General features: G+C 44.7%; 2 pseudogenes; both read right to left on the bottom strand.

Annotated features, from left to right (window-relative positions):
* Nucleotides 1-5,749: 5,749 nt before the first annotated feature.
* Nucleotides 5,750-6,758, bottom strand: LOC150012547 (TBC1 domain family member 23 pseudogene; annotated as a pseudogene).
* A 4,833-nt stretch (nucleotides 6,759-11,591) lies between these two features.
* Nucleotides 11,592-12,136, bottom strand: LOC150012546 (ADP-ribosylation factor 1 pseudogene; annotated as a pseudogene).
* Nucleotides 12,137-12,426: the final 290 nt, after the last annotated feature.

Genomic DNA, 12,426 nt, shown 5'->3' with positions numbered 1-12,426 from the left:
GATGTTTCTTACTAAAAGGAAGGCCTTCAAGCAGAACACAATGACATGCTCTGGCAACCAGGAAGGGTGCAGTGCACCAAGCTCTAGTGACCTCGGTTCAAGGCTGGATGTTGCCACTAATTTATTGTGTGATCTTGAACAAGCCACTTCTCTTCTCAGCGCCCAAGTTTCCTTATCTGTCACTTGTGAGGTCAGACTGTATTTCCTCTAAAGTTCCTTTGGCTCTCACCATCTTGGGCTTATGGGACTGAGCCAGGCTGCAGGTAGCTCTGTATGGCAAGGCGGATGATACCCAAGTTTCTCTCCTCTCATGGGTGCTGAGGGAGTCAGTGCGATAGGATGCACTTTTGTCAGCTCCCTGGCCAGGTCTTACAACCTGAATTTGAGTTCTGGCCTTGCTATGGATTAGCAATGTGAACTTGGGCAAGTTACTTAACCTCCATGAGTCATTGTTTCCTTTTCAAGAAAATAGATAAATTAACATGCCAATGCTGTTCAGTCAAAGACTGTTCCTTTTGGCCAAGGGAGACAGAGTCAAGCTGTAAGACATTACTCTTTGGCATCCAGATCTTGCCCATTGCTGAAGTTTTGCTGATCAGGATCATGGGGGTGTCCAGAGAATGTAGGGCCAGTCTTTATTTGGTTCTTTTGCTGTGAGATGAATTGTTGGCCCCTGTGACTTGATGATGGCTGCACAGCAGCATGAAAGACTCTGTGAAGAATATATCAACCAACTGCAACACAGGCAACCATTAAAAACAAAAGGATGATTAGTTCTTCTAACAGGTCTCACAGGCAAAGGGCCTAAATATAAAACTTAGACAATAAAAGCATGTCCCAGAATTGAAGCAGCCTTCTGTTTCCCTAGTCACACACTGTCCCACTTGCCCTGAAGTACTGACAAAGGGAATAGCAAGACGTGTTTGCTATAGCTTTCTCTCTGACTACCTAACAAGAAATTCAGGGCTATGTGATTATCCATGATTAGCCAACTCTGGCTAATGAAGTTGAAACTAATCTGCTGAATTTCTAGAGCAAAAGGAGCTGTCGTTTGTGACACTTGGTAGGGTCAGAGACAAGTTTGGGTTACCTTTCTCAGTTGTATTAACCTCTACTGTGGGATCCGTAGTTCTGAGTGTGCATGGGGCGCTCTGTGCTTGCATCCATCCTCTGGAGGTTTCTAAGTACAGTCTTCAGGGAAATGTGATCCTGTGCAGGGTGGTAATTTGAAGCAGGTGAACACCTCTAACAGCCGTCCTGAATACATAGGGCCAGTTAGTATGTTGGCAGGTGGGTGTAAGCCTGATGGCCATGTGAGAAGTAGGGGCACAGACTGCACTGGGAGAAGAAGTACTGTTTAGCATAATAGGAATGAGCCAATGTTTGTCCCTCGCGGTGGGCACATTCTATGAAGGGAGTCAAATAGTTCCTGCAAAGCAAGAGCAGACTGACTCTTGTAACTAGGAGAGCCCCCAAATGGATTCCCACTCCCAGTGGGCTAGGTTTTGCTGATGAGATTATAATAACCTCTGCAGAAACATCTTGCTGAAGTGTGGTCAAGTTTCACTTTTTAAAGAAGCAACTTTGGAATTATGTGAGGGAAACTTAAGACCCAGAAGGGACCTATAGAAGGAAATCTCTCTTCTTAAATGATTAAAGAAGGGGTATTTGGTTAAGAATCAGTTATATTTCTAGCACTAGTTAAGACTGAAGAAAAACACAAGAGTTTGTTTTTTCTTAACTGGTAGAAGGCCACAGGGAGTCAAAACACAGTAAGGTAAGGGAGCCCATATTGAGAAGCGTCCTGTCCATAACAAGCAGATGACATGCGCGTGGAGCAAAATCTCAAGGCCCTGTGCACACCCCGAAATGAGCCATTATCATGATTGTATTTAGTTGAACATGATTTCATATGTAATTTTTACATTTAAACATGGTATAGAAACAGCATAACCTATATCATAAAACCAATGTAGAAAAACTAGAAAGTTTGAATCATGAGAACTTTAACCATGGCCTTGTTCAAAGCAAAATATTGTACTGACACTATTTGTATATAATAAAATGAATTTTAAAAGATGTTGCATCAAGCCCAAGACTCTGTCTTGGAGCTAAAACCTTTTCTTATTATCTTTTTGTGTTCACAGAAAGAAACACAATTGAACAACTTCCTTTTCAGACATTTTTGACAGTTTATCTGGACTCTAGCAATTCCTAGAATGTGCACGCAAACAGCTGAAAGATGTTTTCGATGTTACCTTTACAGTTTTTTAGAGATGACAAAATAAGAGGGATAAAAAAAAAAAAATGAGAGGGAGCTGGCTTCCAGTAAGTGTGAAATTATCACTATAAGTCTGATGAGTTTCCTTCAGCAAGACAAGGTTAAAAAGAAGGTTAGATATAGAAAACAGAAGTGTGAAATTATCACTATAAGTCTGATGAGTTTCCTTCAGCAAGACAAGGTTAAAAAGAAGGTTAGATATAGAAAACAGATTTTGACATATACACGAGAAAGAGTGACATTATACTGTTTCAGACAATAGCTTGGGAACTTGACAGTTTTATCAAGCTGTGTGATGGAAAGCCAGCACTTACTGACCCCCAGAGGGCGGGAGCAGCAGGGGCTGTGTCTCTTAAGTTAAAGGAAAGAATCTCTCTTTTAGGCAAGACAAGACCTTCGTGAGGTTTTCTTTATTTTCTGCACAGGACCTCTGAAATGAACAATCTTGTTCACGTCAAATTCCCCCAAGTGGCCATTGCAATTCCAAATTGTCCCTTAAATTCTGTTAGAGAAATAAGATGAGTTAACACAAGAGCAGCAGATGTTTGGCCCAGAAGGGTGTCATTTTAGACTAAGACGACCCCAGGAAAACAAGGACAGTCTATAAGGAAACTTTGTGTCTCTGTGGTGTGGTCCAGGGTCAAAGGCTGATTGTCACCCGCTGGGCTGGCTAAAAGTCCTCCGGATTCCAGGCAGATAGCACGTTAGAGAAAGCAGTTCCCTGGAATAACACAAATACAAGATTGGGAAAGAAACCTTTGTGAGGTTTCGAAAAGGTGACCTGGGGTAAAGTTGGTTCCAAAGGGATCCCCTGAATTCCTCTGCCCCAGAGACCAGTTCAAAGATGGACTTCCTGGGCCTGTGTCTGTGCTGTTCCTGTCAAAATTTTCTACCTAAAGATGACACTTAAGACATTAGACAGACAGATGGACAGATAGACAGACATAAGAACAGTTATTGGAAGGCTAGATGATAATTTTATTAGGGAGCAATCTATATCTGGGCAGATAACCATCAAGTCCCATAGCATGTCATTCCTAGGAAAAGAAAATAAACTCAAAGCCAAAGGGACTCAAGGAAATACTGGAGCTCAATTCCTCCCGAGCTTCCCTCCTAGCCGTGGGCCACGGAGTAGTGATGCAGAATGTCTCAGATGTGTAAACCACAAGGGAGATGAGGATCTCTTGGTTCAAGGAAGAGAGGGTTTCTGCTGACTCTCGGTGGCAACTTCACTTGTGCCAACATCCTCCGGTTAAAAACCAGTAAGAACACACCTGTAGTCAACCAAAGCTGAGTTTATAATTTCTTGCAAGAGGGAAGAATGTACACCGGTAAAGAGTGTTTAGAACTGAAAGGATTTGGACTTGTGTCTGGTGATTTTGGGGAGGGTTTAGAAAGGTTTCTCTGCATTGACTGTTACCAGTAAGCAGGTGTAAGTCTATGACTGTGCGTCTTTTAGTTCTTATTTAGAAGGTGGGGAGAATGGAGTAGTGCTGAAGCTGTGGTTGGTAATGAAGCCGCAGTCACTTATATTAGCTAGGATGTGGAGAGGCTTGATATTTTTGTGATTTGCATAGTGATCTTATTTTTGTCTGACTATGAAGTAGTCATTTTTGTCTCCCTTGTAGTCACAGAGTGACTGTGTCCGATGCTGGTGTTCTGTGAGATTATGTCCCACAGAACACCATGACCTAGTGCCCAAGCCAGCTCCTGACGGCTGAGTCCTGGGTGTGAGCATCAGGCCGGTTGCTGAAGATCAGAGGCTGCTCTTCTCTTTTTTAGACACCGTACACCAATTTCTTGGTCCTGATACCGGGCTCAAAATAGAGAATAGCTATGAAAGAATTTGTAGAAGTTGCTGCAAAGTGGAAGTGCACAATTCTTTGTATTTTATTTTTTTGAGAAAACTGTATTGGTTTATTTACAACTGTCATTTATAAACTGTGACATGTCTTTACATTAATATTATGTAAAAAGCTGAAATGGGCAAAAGATGAGATTTCAGAACATTTCTAAAGGGGGTGCCAAGAAACAGAATAAGAGTAATATAACAGTTGTGGGGAGAGTTAAAAATATCAGTTATTGCACCAGGTGCAATTTCATGCAAATGTCTTCAACCACTTTAAGTAAACTGTTTTTACTTAAGTATTGGAATAAAATATACTGGCCGATGCTGCCTTTTATTCATTTGATTTCCATTAAGTAAATTAAAGTAACTGTCTGCAAACAGGACACATCTAAACATTTCTCCTAGCAACCCCTTACAGATGATCTATCACATTTTAAGACATGGCGAATTGTAAAATTTGCCATTTCCCAAATTAGATTTTACAAGAAGTTGTTCCATGTCCTCAAATGTGTCCTTGGATTTCTCGTACCTAATGTGTCTAATACGGACCTCAATAAATGAAAGTGAGGAAGCTGCAAAATAAAGCAGATCACTGTACAGTTTTGTCATATTAAGAGAATAAAAGTAGGTTCAAACCACTGGAATTTAAGTAAGACAAGACAAAAACCAAAGAAGAGAAATTTCAGAACATGATGATAAAAACAACTATAGTTTATACATCCCTTTGATTATTTGGCTTTTATTTAAGTGGATATTTGTGGTCACAGACCATAATCTCACTGAGGATAAATCAGTATATGTTCAACATGTGTCTTCAAATATCCTACATCAGATAGTCCATCTGTATATTAAGACCAATGACCTTTGCATAGATACAATTCTGTCCTCAAAAATGTTAACTGTAATCTTAACACGCTTACCTACTTATTATATTGCTTTTCATTGCCCCAGAGAAACCATTAGGATGAAGTTAAATATCTGAAGCACATTGTCTTCAAAGTATTAGCCAATGGTGCAAAGAAGATGTTTGGAAACAAATGTTTCAACATTTCCCTGGCTGGACTGAATTTCTGAGTTGGCTGGAATCTTGATCTATTTCAGTAAAAAGATTCACTCTTTTTAAGAAGAGAAACACCAAGCTAATTATTAATCTATGTAATAGTTTTTAGTTTCTGATATTGCTCAGTGGATAAAACCCAATGTAGCAATTAAAGGGGTCTCTTGAACTATTTCTATCTCTAATTTTCGGAGAAGACATTGCAAATATGTGTGTGTATGGTTGTTTTTAAATCTGAAATTGGTGCGTGTTCCCTTAAAACAGCTCTTCAAAACAGAACTGCATTCCGCTCCCTTAGTTCATAAGAGCACAGGGGCAGTTACTTCAAAGTCATTTAATAATTGACTTTCATAATTAACCATTTTACAAAACCAAACATACAAAAGAACATTTTTAAAAATTTTAACTGTCCAGAGATTGATTATAATAATTTACACTTTTTAGGCCTGCTCTTCAGGCACCCCCATGAGCAAATGAAATGTCTCCAGTTACTATTCAGTCAGGAAAATGTCCATGTTTCTCTTGGTTGCCTTAATTTCTTTTGAAATAACTTTCTTTCACATTAACTTTGCAGAGCATCCAGAACTTTCATGATCTGTTGTTTTATGGATTTGGTAGCATCTCGTGCATTTGGGATCAAATACCTTTCAATTGCCAAGATTTCTATTCCTGAAGCACTGCTATTTCCATACGTGAAGGTAATGAGTTCAGGGTGTTTCTTTTTGGATGTAATTTTAACCACGGTATTTAGTGTTGTCGAGACTGTATATAAGCCAATCCCTTCCGAGAAAGAATCTCCCTTAAACAGTACACATTGTTTCAGTAACCAGCAGATGACTAGGAAACCTGTGTCTGTTTTCTTTCGCTTCTTTACAAGGAAAATGATGCTTGATGTCCGGCTTGTTTATCCTAGTCTGAATGTTTACAACCTCTTTTCTATCATCATCTGACATGGAGGAAGTGTCAATTTCATCTGTGTCGTTTTCTTCCTCATCCCCAATGCTGAACACAGGCTTCGCGCCACGGTATGGCTTGCCCACCCTGTCGCTGCTACTCACATGCCGCTCCGTGCGTGTTCTGTCTGGCCAAGGAAGATTGAAAGACATTCGGTCCACAGGCATTGATGTATTCTCAATAAAACTGATAACTTTTTCCCCGATATTAACGGATTTTGTCTTCAAAGCAATATTAATTTTATCTACGAGTGATTTTGTTCCTCTATCATTTGAGCCATTAGAAGATTCCCCAGCAACAGAAGAACTGATGCTGCTCCTTGAGCCTGAGGTACTAGCAATCCAATGGCCATAACCATTTTCTGGTCCATCCACATTAATGCCTGCCAAGTGCTGCTGCAGTGCCATAAATCCTCCAATGGCAATGTTTACATATACTCTGTTTTTCTGTAAAAAGTGTGCCAGGATCATGTTCATATACATGTCTTCTTCCTCTCTGTCACTGCCCATGAAACAGAGGTGCTCCCCACCAGCAATGGAGCCAGACTCATTGATCTGCTTCTGTGCTTCCAGCGAGGATTTTACTAACTGTGCAAAGTCGGATGGGTTCTGGAGCATCTGTCTGGATGAGTATTTCTTCTTTATATCTTTGTTGGACTTCCATGCAGTTTGATTTTCTGGAACTTCTAGTTGTTTCTAGTTTTGAGGTAGTTGTATTCCTTCTTAGTTGTGCAGGGAGACAGAGCATGTCAGTCTCGGCCTCCATCTTGGCCAGAAGTCTCTGGAAGTGCACAGTTCTGATATTGAAACTTTCCTTATCTGGGACCCACTTGTACCCAGGAGTCTTGACCATTGATTAAACAGCCAAGGAAATGGAAACAAGCGAGCAATGCTCCTGAGCACCTGAAATGGAAGTCCCCAATGCCCCACATTTGACAAGAACTCAGTTTTACACAGTATCGGCCCACTCCATTTTGCATACATTTCTAACATGTTTTGCTAAAGTGGTCATAGAGAATTAAAATGCAGTGGAGAAGGTGAAGGAATGCTCTGAAGCTGGAACAGGACAGAGTGGCAACGTGTCCTGATACGTTGAAGACCTCGGGTTCAAAGGAAGAAGCCAGAAAACAAGGACCGCAGAGTACTTGAGGCCATTTCTAAAAGTGTTCAGAGTAGGCAAGTCCAGAGAGACAGGAGGTAGATGCGTGGTTGCCGGGGCTCAGTGTAGCGGAGTGGGGAGTGGCAATGAGTGGGCATGGGATTTCTCTTAGGGGGGAGATGAAAATCTTTGGAATTACATAGTGGCTGTGGTAGCACAACTTGGTGAATATAACAAAAACCACCTTAAAAGGGTACATCTTGTGATAACTGAAACGTATGATAATAAAACGTGTTAAAAGAAAAGAGCATCTGACAACCTGACACCCTGAGAGCAAGAAAGGATTCCGGAGCTGAGGAAGGCCGTACGCCACCCCGAGCTGCAAGCTCTGCCTGCTTCACTGTCTGTGTGACCTGTGTGACCTGTCAGCTGTCGCCAGTGCAACCCACATGCGCACACCGTCCCTCCTTGGCCACACGCTGCCCTAGGTGCCAAGGGACACAAAGACGCCTACAGCATGGTCTCTGCGCTCTGGAGGTATTACATACAGCTCACCCGGGAACAGGCATTCATACTAACGACCCCAAGCAAGTCACCATGAAAAGGTCACTTCAAAATGCTTAGTTTAAGAAGGCAGAGGAGTGGGTCATAGGTAATAAATTCGTGAAAGAAAAATTTTTGTCTATCAAAATTGCAACCTTTTAAAGAAATATTAAATCCTCTGATGTCAAATCTTAGCTAGAAAGATAATGCCTGCGGAACAGCTCCTTTCCAAGAGAGGCCAGACAACGCGAGGCCGCTGCGTCTGAGGAAGGGCAGACCTCAGTAGCCCCAGGCAGTGCGTGGCTCAGAGCGCTGCAGGTCCGCCAGTCTCCTGGACCCCTGGGGGCCGCACCAGTTGTACTAACTGGTTATCTTTGCAAAAGACTCAGAGCGCCTTTTACTCAGAGGGCTAAGAACAGCATGAAGCTAGAGTGGAGGGAAAGGGGGCACATGAGAGATGCGTTGTGGTTGGGAGCAGCTCAGGGAAGGCCTGATTCAATCTGCCCCCCTTCACCGACTGGGCTCTTGGTCATCTGTGTTTTTCCCCAGGGGGTGGAAGAAAAAAGGGGGGGCCCACCCCCATGGAGTGGCTGGGAAACTGTTGCTGGAATGGGTGTGTCCACTGGTGTTTTCTAGGCTCAGGAAATGGGGCAGGTGTGAAGGGAGCACCCATCTAAGAATGGTGCCTCAGAATGTAGGACCCGGGCACAGCTGTAAGTCACAGCCTCTGGTGGACAGTTGTGCCCCAGTCTGACTTCAAAGGGAGACCTGGGGTAGAGAGAGAGGAGAATCAGGTAAACATCAACTGGTGATTTGAGATGAGCCCTTAGCTCTAAATCACTGTTCCATACTCAGGCTACTTCAAAGGACCCTAGCCATAGGCTTTGGAACACAGGGCCTGCTTTTTAAAATAAACATTTAGGAGTTTTTTAAAGACATGAGTTCAAACCTGCTACAAGAAAAGGCATGTTTAAAGGGAAAGCCTCGGCTTTCATTTAGTGGCTCTCCCTTGAGGCCATACTCAAAGTTCAGGGTTTGAAAACAAAGAGACGGTGGCCTGTGTCTTGAGTTCTGGGAGATTAGAACTAAGCTGAGTAGGGGCTGGGGGAGTGAAGAAACAGATTCCTCATGGAGAAGCACGGGGTAACCAGGGAGGTACCTGGGGAGTGTTTCAATAGCTGACTATTAGAAATGGCTAGAGAGCCAGACCCTCACCAGGGCCCCCACCTGGACTCATGCAGTCTGCTGCGCTTTTGGAAGGAATGCGAAAGGCAGAAATGGAGTGACTGCCCCATGCCCCCAGCCTTCCTCCATCCTCTCTCTGCCTGTGGGCCCCGGTAGGTTTAAAGAGCCCAAAGATTGTCTCACATTATTTTCAGTAATAGGATTTGTTGCAGGACTTTTCTGCAAATGGGGAAGCCACTAAGCCTGAGGGTATCATACAACTGAGTGCAGCCTGGTTTCTCAAAGCTTGGAACAGGATTCTGGATCGGCAGCAGCTCCAGGGGCTGGTCACCTCCTCTGCTCCACAGCAAGAGGAGATTCCTCAGTTTACTGCTTGGCTCTCTACTCCTTTGTTTGCCAACATGTGGTTTCTGCTTATTCATGGCTTCTGCTTACTTGTGGCTTCTGTCTTTGTGTCTTTGAGCTTCTAGTCATACTACCAGCTGCCTTTTATCTCAGTCAAACTTCTCGAGAGAATTTGATTAGAGCATTGTCACTATGGCCCATGTTAATAACTTTCATGCCAGGCCACGTCTTGGGCCACTGGCTGGTCAATCAACAGGCTGTACTTAATTCCCAAGCCCATCCCTGGCCCCATCGGCCGTAACTGGGATAACAGGATTAAAAATGACACCACCCCACCACCCTTTCCTATGTGTTAGGGGGCTGATTGTGTTGGTGGCAGGGTGTGTGGGGGGTGGGGGGTGATGAATGAGGGAACAGCATACTTCCTGAGACTTGGTCTGTTGGAACTTCTAACCTAGCAATGAAAGCTAGAAACACACGTGGGAGGGGCGGGGAGGTGGGGTGGTGGGTCTTTTGAAAACATTCCAAAGGCCTCCGCAGTGTGCATGGGAGAGTCTCATGCCCATAGCACTGTTTTGTGTGTCAGTTCTCCCCCTCAGGTTGCAGAGAGTGGTAGGCCTGGCAGGTACTGCCTCATTCTTCCTCCTCTCTCTCTCTCTCTCTTCCTTTCTTTCAGTTCTGTCAGTGAGAACAAGAAAAGGTGACTGGAAAGGTCTGCAGAGCTTTTTCTGGCTATTTGAGATGACCTACAGATTGCCACAAGAGACGGGTCTCACTATACCCTGTTTACCTGACACTCAGCTCATCTGACCCTTTTTCTTTTTATGCGAAACTTGATATTATTAAATTTTGAAATAGTATTTAAAGACTTATAAGTGCTGAAATGTTTGATAAGTCATTCAGTATATGAATGAATTTGCCCTTAGCCCATCATGGAAAGCTCACAGAAGGTCGAGGTGCTTTGGTAGCAGAAAGGCGTGACTCTGAATCCAGATTCTGCCACTTGTAAACTGTGTGACATGGGGACGTTACTTAACTTCTCTGAACCTCCCTTTCTTCAACTGGAAGGTTAGGATGATGTCCACTTCAAAGTTCTCTGGGAAGTCCAAGTGACCATCTATTTTTTTTTAAGAGATTTTATTCTAATAACTATAATTAGAGTGCTTGTTTGTCGACATGAAAACTGAAAACAAGTATACAAAAACAGTTGATTACTAATTGAGTCCTGAAAGCAGTAAGAGGTTCCACGACACCAGATAAACCAGTTCTGAGGGTTTCCCTCAAGATAAAGTTTAACAGCTCCAGCTTCTTCAGCGTTTATCAAAATACAAAAGAAAAAGGAGAGGTTGTAGATGATGATGTCAGATCTGACCCTTGCAGGCACATGTGGACGGGGGCTCTGAGCAGCTAGGCTCTAAGGTGGTCGGTCACCTGTCTGCGCGCCTACTGGTGAGACCCAGACAGCCTGGAGCGAGTGCGAGTGGGCGTGCAGGGGACCATGGGGGGTGGGGGCGGGGGCTCCTGCTCTGGCCAGAGTGGTCCCACCAAAGCACCTACACCAACCCAAGGGAAGGGTGGGGTTCATCCAAGGGGTCTGTGAGCAGTGGCTACAGCCCCCAGCCCATCCCCAGGGCAGTGGTGTAAGCACAGGTACAAGCAAATGCTATGGGATGCGGAAGACCCAGCAAGACAGCCATTCGGGAACCGTAAGTGACCATGCAGAATGTTTTGTGGCTGGTTCTGCCGACCACACGCTCCAGACGGGAGAGACCACAGGCAGACTGGACTCAAGCCGTTACTGCAGAATCTATCACTAGGCACATTTCTCCCTTCTGTGTTCAAGTGTTTCCTTATATTGTATTTGTAATGGGTTTTCAAAATGCACTAAGTTTGGCTTAAAACCAACCGTCAAAATGGACCTCAACACAGATCTAAAGCCCAGAGGAGGAGTGTTGGGCTGATCTGACAGCGACTCCTATAGACCCCGAGTGCCTAACAATCCCTTCTCGGGACTAAACAGTGGGTTGATTCTCATTTTACAATTATAAAAGCTGAGTAATATTGTATGAAAGTACCAGAAAGTGCCTCACTGGAAACGAGAACTGCTGACATGAAATAAAAACCCGGTTGCAGGCTGCGTCTGCACATGTACAGCAGGGCGAGGCACACCGGCACCGACCATGGAGACGCTTCTGGCACTCACACCACAGGGGCACGGCCGCCACGGGAGAGGAAAGCACGGGTGAGGGAGGGCGTGAGAGGGGAGAGAGGAGCGCGGCTCACTTCTGGTTCTGGAGCTGATTGCACAGCCAGTCCAGTCCCACACAGAGCCCGTGCCCACTGGCGGCACAGGGGCCCGAATGTGCCAGTTCCTATGGCGCAGAGGGTGTAGGCCCAGGCTGCCCATGATCTCGGCTGCGTCCGTGGCGTTGGGGAGGTCCTGCTTGTTTGCGAACACGAGCAGGACAGCATGCCCGAGCTCTTCCTCCGCCAGCCTCCGCATGAGCTCCTCTCGGGCCCCATTCACGCGCTCTCGGTCCTTGCTGTGAACCACAAAGATGAGACCTTGTGTGTTCTGGAAGTAGTGGCGCCACAGAGGCTGGATCTTGTCCTGACCGCCCACGTCCCGCTCGGTGAAGCTTATGTTCTTGTACTCCACAGTTTCCACGTTGAAACGTATCGTGGGGATGGTGGTCACGATCTCACCCAACTTCAGTTTGTACAGGATGGTGGTCTTCCCTGCAGCGTCCAGGCCCACCATGAGAACGTGCGTTTCTTTTTTGCCAAAAAGACCCCTAAAGATGTTCGCAAAGATACTCCCCATGCTGTAGGCTGGAGGGAGAAACACTGGCCAGGGAAACCCTTGGGGTCCGTGACGCTGCTGCTGCTCCGAGCCAGGCGTTGGTTTCGCGCCCAAAGATGGGACCATCTATATCTATTTCTTAACACAGGGTTTGACCCCGAGTGCTCGAGTTTTGAGAGCTGTAGTTAGTAGATTAGCTCCAGGAGACTGCAGAATAGGAGCAGCTCAGTCACCATAAGGGGACGTGTGTGCATAGGCGCTTTGGGAAATACCTGTTTGACTGTGATTATAAAGAGGAGACATGAAGGCAA

Source organism: Furipterus horrens, unplaced genomic scaffold (assembly GCF_987537825.1).
Source record: "Furipterus horrens unplaced genomic scaffold, mFurHor1.1.pri manual_scaffold_4, whole genome shotgun sequence".
Taxonomy (NCBI): Eukaryota; Metazoa; Chordata; class Mammalia; order Chiroptera; family Furipteridae; genus Furipterus; species Furipterus horrens.
This window is presented reverse-complemented; position numbering and strand designations above follow the sequence as displayed.